This window comes from Manacus vitellinus, unplaced genomic scaffold (assembly GCF_001715985.3).
Source record: "Manacus vitellinus isolate BGI_N305 unplaced genomic scaffold, ASM171598v3 scaffold_3_pilon, whole genome shotgun sequence".
In the NCBI taxonomy this organism is placed as follows: Eukaryota; Metazoa; Chordata; class Aves; order Passeriformes; family Pipridae; genus Manacus; species Manacus vitellinus.
In genome coordinates, this window is record NW_021940535.1 from 13,534,787 (window position 1) to 13,542,793 (window position 8,007).

Consider the following 8,007-nt stretch of genomic DNA (forward strand, 5'->3'; position numbering starts at 1 on the left):
AGATTGAATACAATAAAAACATCTGGAATTAATGTATGGGTAGACATATTCAGGAATGCCTGTTTTGCTTGCATTCATTCAAATGTGAATCTCCAGAAGCCTAAGGCTAATAGTCAGCTGCTGCTTAAACAGGTAATTTCTTAGGGACTCCTCCCTAATCTGTTGTTTTGTTGGGTTCTTTCACATTGGCCAGGCCACCATCAACCTATCCTGCAACATTTAAGCATGGCAGCACACTAATGTTGCCAGAAGCCTTTATCTGAGGATTTATGTTTTGTAGGAAACACAAGTGAACTTTGTGAAAGGGTGAGGCACTAAAGGTAACTGGAGAGAGACACGTTTTAGTGCGATTAGTAAGATTGGAACAAGGCACAGATGTGTGCTGCAACTGCTTCCTGGTGTTAGTGGCAGTAGATGAAAATGGGTGGAGCTTTCAGGTTTTCAGACAGGTGATGGGCAGACCAGTGTATAGAGCAGAGACACATAACTGGAATGACAGCGTCCACCACAAGAAACGGTGTGAGCTGGAAAGAAACAAGGCTGGTGAAAACAGCAAAATTCAGCTGAAAAGCGGACATGTGGGAATGTTCAAGAGCCAGTTCAGCTCTGGATGAGGATAAGGGAAATGGCGAGGGAAAGGTTTGGGGTGTCTAGTGTGCAGAGTAACACAGTCTACCAGGGCAAGAAAGATGCCTTGCAGCACCAGCTAGAGGGAATTCTGGCTGGAGAGCTTGGATCTATGCTATATGGGGCACTGCTAAGTTTTGATATCATTCCTTTGACTAAGGCTTGTCCTCTGAATGCAAGTCTTATTTCCCAAGCTGGACACTGTTAACTCAAGGCTCATACTCGGATGGGAAACATTTAAAGAATGGCTGTCTCTTGCAGCGCTCAAGAAATCATGAGAAACTGTATTCTCACAAATCAAAAGTGAGCTGATAGCAAAACATGAGGTAGGGGGTCACTGGACTGCCTGAGGTAAGGTGAAAATCACAATGTACAACAAGACTTGTCACTAAAGATCATAATTTCCTCTTTCACAAGAGGAGCGGAGGGCCTTGGCTCTGTTCCAGTTTGCCTTGTTGCCTTGTGATCTCAGAGATATCCTACCTCAAGGTTTGGACATGGTCAGGAGAATGTAAAAGTATAAAATCTGGAAATATTTGCCACATATATTTTGAAAATAAGGAACACAAGTAGCAAGAATGTACTGCACTGAACCTAAGACATTTTTAGATATGTACATAATTTGCATTAGTAATTAGCAGCAAGATGAAAGGGGTGACAACACTAGAAGTTAGGTGTTTACTTGCATTTTGTGCTTCACTTGTAGAGGAAGGCTAGCAAACTGAAACAGCTAGTTTTGGAAAGCAGGGCAAGGGCTGTGGAGTGTGACCCAAAATATATGCTAAGAAGTAGATGTGCTTTGAAAATTAACTGCAAAATAAGATATCCATATATTTACAGGTCTATTTCTGCACTCTTGCATTCACCTATTTGATGTGTAAATGACTGGAGCTGTCTGTGGAGCAAGGTGCGGCTATCACTTCCTTTGTAGCATATTTAAATGCTTGCCTGATATCCAGCTGCCTTTCTGCTTTGACTTTTATTTAAAAATACTTGCATTCACTCAGAGCTCAAACCTAAAATGGAGGCTAAACAGCTCAGTGGATAGAAATCCCCCAGATAGAGAACCCCTCTGAAAAGATTATCGCTCATGTCTCCCCGACCTTCACATTCTCCTCAGTGCCTGCCATCTCCCTCAGCTTGTCCTACTGGACACTGAGCCCCTGTGTTCACCCATGCACTGGTGGCCAGTTTTGCCTCATGAGTACCCCCAGTAGATGCTTTGATGAGTACAGGGTTAAGGAAAATAACTATTCTGCAGACACAGGAAGGAAGACTCCAGTAGTGGGGTCATGCACGGGGGAAGAAGGACCAGCACCAGGATGATTCCTGAGATGGGGAGCCTCATCCAGCCCTTGGCCCTGGTTTGTTTCCAGGCTTGCAGGGCCTGAGCACTGTGGTGCTCTCAGTTCTGCTTGCTGCACAACCCTGACTGATAATTTAGTTCCCTGCATCTAGCTGCCTGAGCTGCAGGATGAAACCTTTGAGCCTCCTGAGCGTCTTAAACACCTCTACCCAAGCATTCCCCCAGCAGTTAGTCTGCTCGCAGCTGAAGCCTTTGGGAATACATGGCTGTTTCCACAAAGGAAATTTGCAGGTTAATAGTGGGTGCAGGCAAGACACAGAGGAAAGCGAGGAGCAAACCTGCCAGCTGGCTCATCCCCTAGCACTGACTCCTTCTAACTTTCAGCCCCCCTCCATGCCCTGCAAAAGGCCTGGCCACGCAGGAGGTCTCCCAGTTGGGATTCTACAACAAATTGTAGAATCACAGAATCGCAGAATAGGTTGGGTTGTAAGAACCCTATAAGATCATCTGGTTTCAACCCTCAAAGCCCCATCCAACCCAACTTACCTTCATGGAGATCTCCCATACTGCAGCCCCCATTCCAGTGGGTATGGGAATACTGCAAAAGCAGGGACATTGCTGGGACATTGTGCATCACCCTGAAATAGCTTACAGGCTGTGTGGCACCTGCCATGGTTGCTGCCAGCAAAGCCTGAGTTGGTACCTACTGTGAGTTAGAGTCATGCCTTGTTCACAGAAAACAAGGATCCAGGTGTGTCACAGAGGTGGCTGTCACCAAAATGTTGCATAAACTATTTTGCTTTATTTGAATACTGGCAGATTTCAGCAGCAGTTTGGGAGACAGCAACTATTAACCACACAGTAGTGTTTGCCTATTGTAGAATGGCTATAGATTTGTTTTATGAGGGTTCTAAAAATAGTTTTTGCTAAAATGATGAAGGGTTAGTGACAAAATGCATTTATTTTTATCCCAGCAATATCTGGGAACAGATGAAAATCCAGCCAAGTGAAGGAATCCAACCTCTCATCAAGTCACATCTTTAATTAATAGGCAAATTATTACAACGGGATTTCCCCCGGCTCCTTCAGCACAAGCGTGTTCCCAGCTGGGGCTGCGCATTCCCGCCACTCCAGTATCTCCATGCCTGCACTGTCAGCCGCGCAGAGCAGGGATGGAAGGAGCAGGGAGGCAAGGGGAGACTCTCGGTTGGGAAGCCGAGGCTCTTGCCTCCATTTCTCCATCAGTTCTGCGCAGACCCCACTAGAGGGGAGATGGCGCTCCCAAACCGCCCCAGCACTTCCTGCGGGCTTCTGCTTCTGCACAGCGCTGCTTTTAGGGAAAGAGCTGCACTGCAATTTCTTCTTCCACACCTGATAGATTGATACCTATAGGTGTGGGGCAGGGATGAAATAGGAATTTCATCCATTTGATTCACTCCTTTCATGCAGCAAAGGGCAGGTCGTGGAAGAGGTGAGCGTGATGTGGTCCCATTAGCGTAGACCTCTGTAGTACTGCATCTCTGTTTTATTTATCCCAATGTCTTTTCACAAGGCAGAAATGAAATCCGTGCGGAAAGATTAGCCATTGGAAAGAGGAGGGGGAGCGCAAATGAACCTCCTCTATTATTACATATTAACCTCCTCTATTAGACCAGCCCCAGAATGAGAATAAATGGTGATAAGAGGAAAAAATAACTGCGACAGAATTATTAAATAAGGGGCAACTTTTAAAGTGGCTCCAGTCTGGCTTCTAATTTTGTTCCTGTAATTTGATTGTGGGTTTAAATGGGACTGCTTAGACATTAGCTACTTGATCTGCAAGCAGCAGCAGGTAAGCAGTGCAGAAGTATGCACTGGGGCACGGCCCTGGGCATGCTCTGCCAGGGCTGAGTGGGTGCTGCACCCAGCCAGCCTTCTGAGAGGGACTGAAGGCACGGGAGAAGCTCCCTTCCTTCCAGTGATTCTCTCATGTCCAAGGGTCGAGACCCCCAGAGATGGGGAGACAGCTCAGATATGGGCCGAGTGGGACATGGCATGTGAGTGCATATCCCACAGGAATCCCCCAGCCTGCACCAGCCTCGCCTCTCACTCTGGAAGATGCAGCAGCACCTGGCTGGCCATGCCCTAGGGAAAGTGGTGGCAGCTTTGCTGCTGCTTAGCCAGGTCTCTGCAGAAAACACTGTAGTAGGCCTCTATGTGTGCACTCACAGGTGTAACAGAATAGGAGCTAGAAGGAAACAACGCTGTAGGAAACAAGGGCAGAATTCACTATCGAGATAATATTGACCCTTTAGTAAAAACCAGTATAAATACAGCTACAGAACATGCTGTAACTTGCACCAGCACAAAGGTACCTCAAACCTCCATTGCAGCCTGCCGCCACTGCATGTCACTGTTAGGACAGAGGTCTGTGCAGCTCTGGTGGGGGCAGACCCTGCTATCCCCCAGGTGGGACCATCCCGTGGAGATGGGCTGCAGGAACCCAACACCCAAGGCCTATTACCCCAGGGGAAGACCAGTCAAAAGGCTTAGTATGCCCTGCAAAAACAGGTTATGAGTTGCCTGAGCTACATGTTTCGTTAAAAGAGTGGGGCTTTTTCTGAGGCAGACACCAAATAGCACCTGGCGTGGATAATTGGGGACAGGGGAGTGGGATGTGCCCCCCTGGACATTCCCACTCAGTGCATTCCCCACTGGGGAAACAGGCTGCACCAACTGCTGCTGAGGGAAAGGGATGGTTCACAATACCTTACAGGTGGGGCTGGTGACCGTGGGAGCTGGAAAGAGGTGTGACTGCTTCCATCACCTCAGGTCTCCCACTCAGGATGGTGACAACCAGATTTGGCCCTACTATGACTGGAGCATGGGGCTGACTGGGATGCCAAAGGGTGCTGGGATAAGCCTGTGAGACTGAAAGTTCACCCCACAGTTTAGGGGATTATGGCCATGGCCAAGCCCACATAGGCATTGTGCTACTGGTTGTGGCTGCTGGGCACCCTCCTTCCCAGTCTGTGTGCTGATGGTGCAAGAGATGACACCTTGGCCCCTGCCATTGTTCTTGTCTGCATCTCTCTTTCTGATTGGAGGTGGAAATGTGGTGACAGACCACATAAAGGATGATGTGTCTGCTTCAAAAGCACCTATTACAGAACATGATTCACAGTTCAAGGGGAAAACTCTGTGCTGGGCATCAGTCATCAGGGGACATAGGTGGCAGTAAAGGGGAGGCTCTTGCTCTCTGTGTGCCTCACTCACATGTGCTTCTGGACATCTAACAACGCTCTGGGAGCAGGGATTTGTGCTAAGGGGGCAAGGAGAAATACCTGCAGCTACATCACCTCTTTTGATGGGACGTACAGAAGGAGAGGTGATGACATTGTTGCATCCAGGAGTGCATTTATGATGCAGACTTATGGTGGCCAGCATATGGAAAATTGTGTTTCATTTGCTCAATGCCTATATTCATCACCATGCATGCCAGCTCCAGCAAAACAAAAGCATTATAGTGTCCCATTGCCATTTGAGAAGATTGCATGGGAGATGTCCATGACATCCTATCAGTCCTTTGACCGACCATCTCAGCACCAATAACATTGTCTCCTTGTCCTGCCACAATCTCTGTCCTCCATGGTCTGTCACCAGCAAACCAAAGTGTGCGACCCAGACCTGTGGCCATGTCACATCTCTCTGTTGCTCCTGAGGGATTAAGGTTGGGACAGGAGCAATTTGGCAGCCCAGAACTTGCTGCACTACTGAATTAATTACAACATCTTTCAGACTGAAATGCTTTAAGAAATGCTGGGACATTTAAGCATCTTTCAGGCCGAGATGCTGTAAAATGCTCAGCTGCCTGGCAGGTCCCCCCAGCACACATGCACAGGCTGTTTGTCTCAACAGGATATTAAAAAGAAGAGGTTATAAAAGCAAGGCATGATACGAGGCAAGGCTTAGCTCACAGCACCAGCATTTATATCCTCTCTGCATCTCATGTGCAGCAAGCCAGAAACATCTGCAGTCCTCGCCATTCCCTCCTCATGCCCCTCTAGGGCTGCCACACTCCCCCTTGGCCTCTGGTGCTGTGATGGTGGTTGAGTACCCTGGTCCCACTTGTTATTTTTTTCGTGGGGGACCAGGAAACCTGTTTCAGCTCTGGCTGAAGTAGCCAGTCCTGCCTGCATTATACTGCCTGCCTCTGGTCCTTCCTTCAGCATGGACTGTGGCCCTGTGCTTGTGGGTGGCTTCTCCTTGGCACAAGACACCTTGCTCATACCTTGTCACTTACCTTCTAACCCGTCTCCTTTTGCTCCTGGATGGATTTCCTGGTGGCTCCTGGATTTTCCTGGACCTGGCTCACCATGCCAGGTGAGGCCGTCAGTGGTCACCAGGTCCAACCCTGCTACAGCAAATCCCCATCACCAGCCATGTTTTGTTTACTCAGTTTCCCAAAACTCCTGAAGAAAATTCCCCTTTGCTGTTTGATTTCCACCGACTCCACATCTGATTCAGCACTGAGGGCAAATGGTGTTTCCCACCACTTTATCGGGGAAAGAAAGAAAGGAGATCAGGGATCACATTTCGCAGGGCTACAGGCACTGATGATGCCCTAGTGGAGGAGGGTACAGAGAGTGAAGCAGTGAGCAGTTGCACAGGGCTGCCCACTGCGACATGAAATGGCATCTCTTGATTTTAATATCAGAATAGCTGGCCATATTTTCTCAATGCATGCCAGGACAAGTTAAGCCAGTTCCAGATCCCAGTGATCAGGCACACATATGCGAGAGATTTCCCTCTGTCATGGCTGTGTGCTCTTATAATAGTTTATTCCTATTCACCCCACTCCCCCAGTCTTTTTTTTCTCCTTCCTCCTCCCTTCTGGTTTTACAGTCACTGGATAGACAAGCTCACAGGCTATTTTTAGGTCTCTAAATTACTTTTCAGATCTATTCTAAATTTATCTCCCAATAATCTGAAATCTTGACATTGCAGGAGTGAGAATCTTGTCTGAAAAAGAACAAGGAAAAAGTTTAAAATCTGGCTTACTGGACTGGACTCCTTTGCTGTGGCAGCCTCTCAGTCATCTTCCTCCTCATCCCTCACCTCTCCCACTACATGTACTGTGACCATCCTGGCCAGTCTCTGCCAGGGGTAGGTGAAGGGTGGTAATTCCCACCTGAGCAGTGGCCAGGACCAAGAGTGTCCCTGGAGAGATGGGGCATGCAGAGGAGCCCAGGGAAAGAGGAGAATGAAGGCAGCACCCCAGGGTCACACTTTAACTGGGTGCAAACCAGGGAGCCAGGTTTGCAGCTGCAGTCCATTGAATCCCAATGGTTTTTTTACCTGCAGAGCTTCCTCTGGGGGGGGGAAAAAAAGTAATTTTTTGAAAATTAACCAAGAAAATGAGTATTCTTGAAGAAGATGATGCTGCAAGCCCAAGGCAAAGCTAGGAAGAGGAGGCAGGAGCCCTGCTGTGCAATTGCTGCAGGTTGCTCTTATGCAGAGCTAGAAAATAGGAAAACTTTAAAATATTCCTTTGGAACTGGATGCCCTTTGAGCCGCTGCCAGCTCCTCCCTGCAATGAGTGAAGGATAATTCTTTTGTCCACACTTATAAATGTTCCACACCCTGCAAATAACTGGCCCTCAAACCCTCAACAATTGCCCCTTTCAAAAACCTCGTACAAATGTCTTTATCTCATGGCCTCAGACGGAGGAAACCTCTGGCTGTCAGTGCAAGGCTGGGTTCCTGACACCTCGAGCCAAGGAGCTGTGAGGGCTAAATGCTCTTAAAAATAAACTATTTCCTCCTCTGTTGTTCCTTACAGCCAGTTCCCGGACAAACCAGCAGGATGATGCACTGGGCCAGGGGGAAGGGAAGGAGAAAAGGAGAGAAGGAGTTAACCTTCTTCCCATGGTAAAGCACTAAGGCTGCCTGCCAGTTTTCGGAAAAGCTGCAAGTCATTCTGCCAGGACGAGGAGGAGGTTTTGAAGTCTCTGGGATGTTCTCAGGAAAGTGCCGCAGTACAAGCCCAGCTGAGCTGGCATGACAGGCAAGGCAGGGACCTACCCAAGATGGGA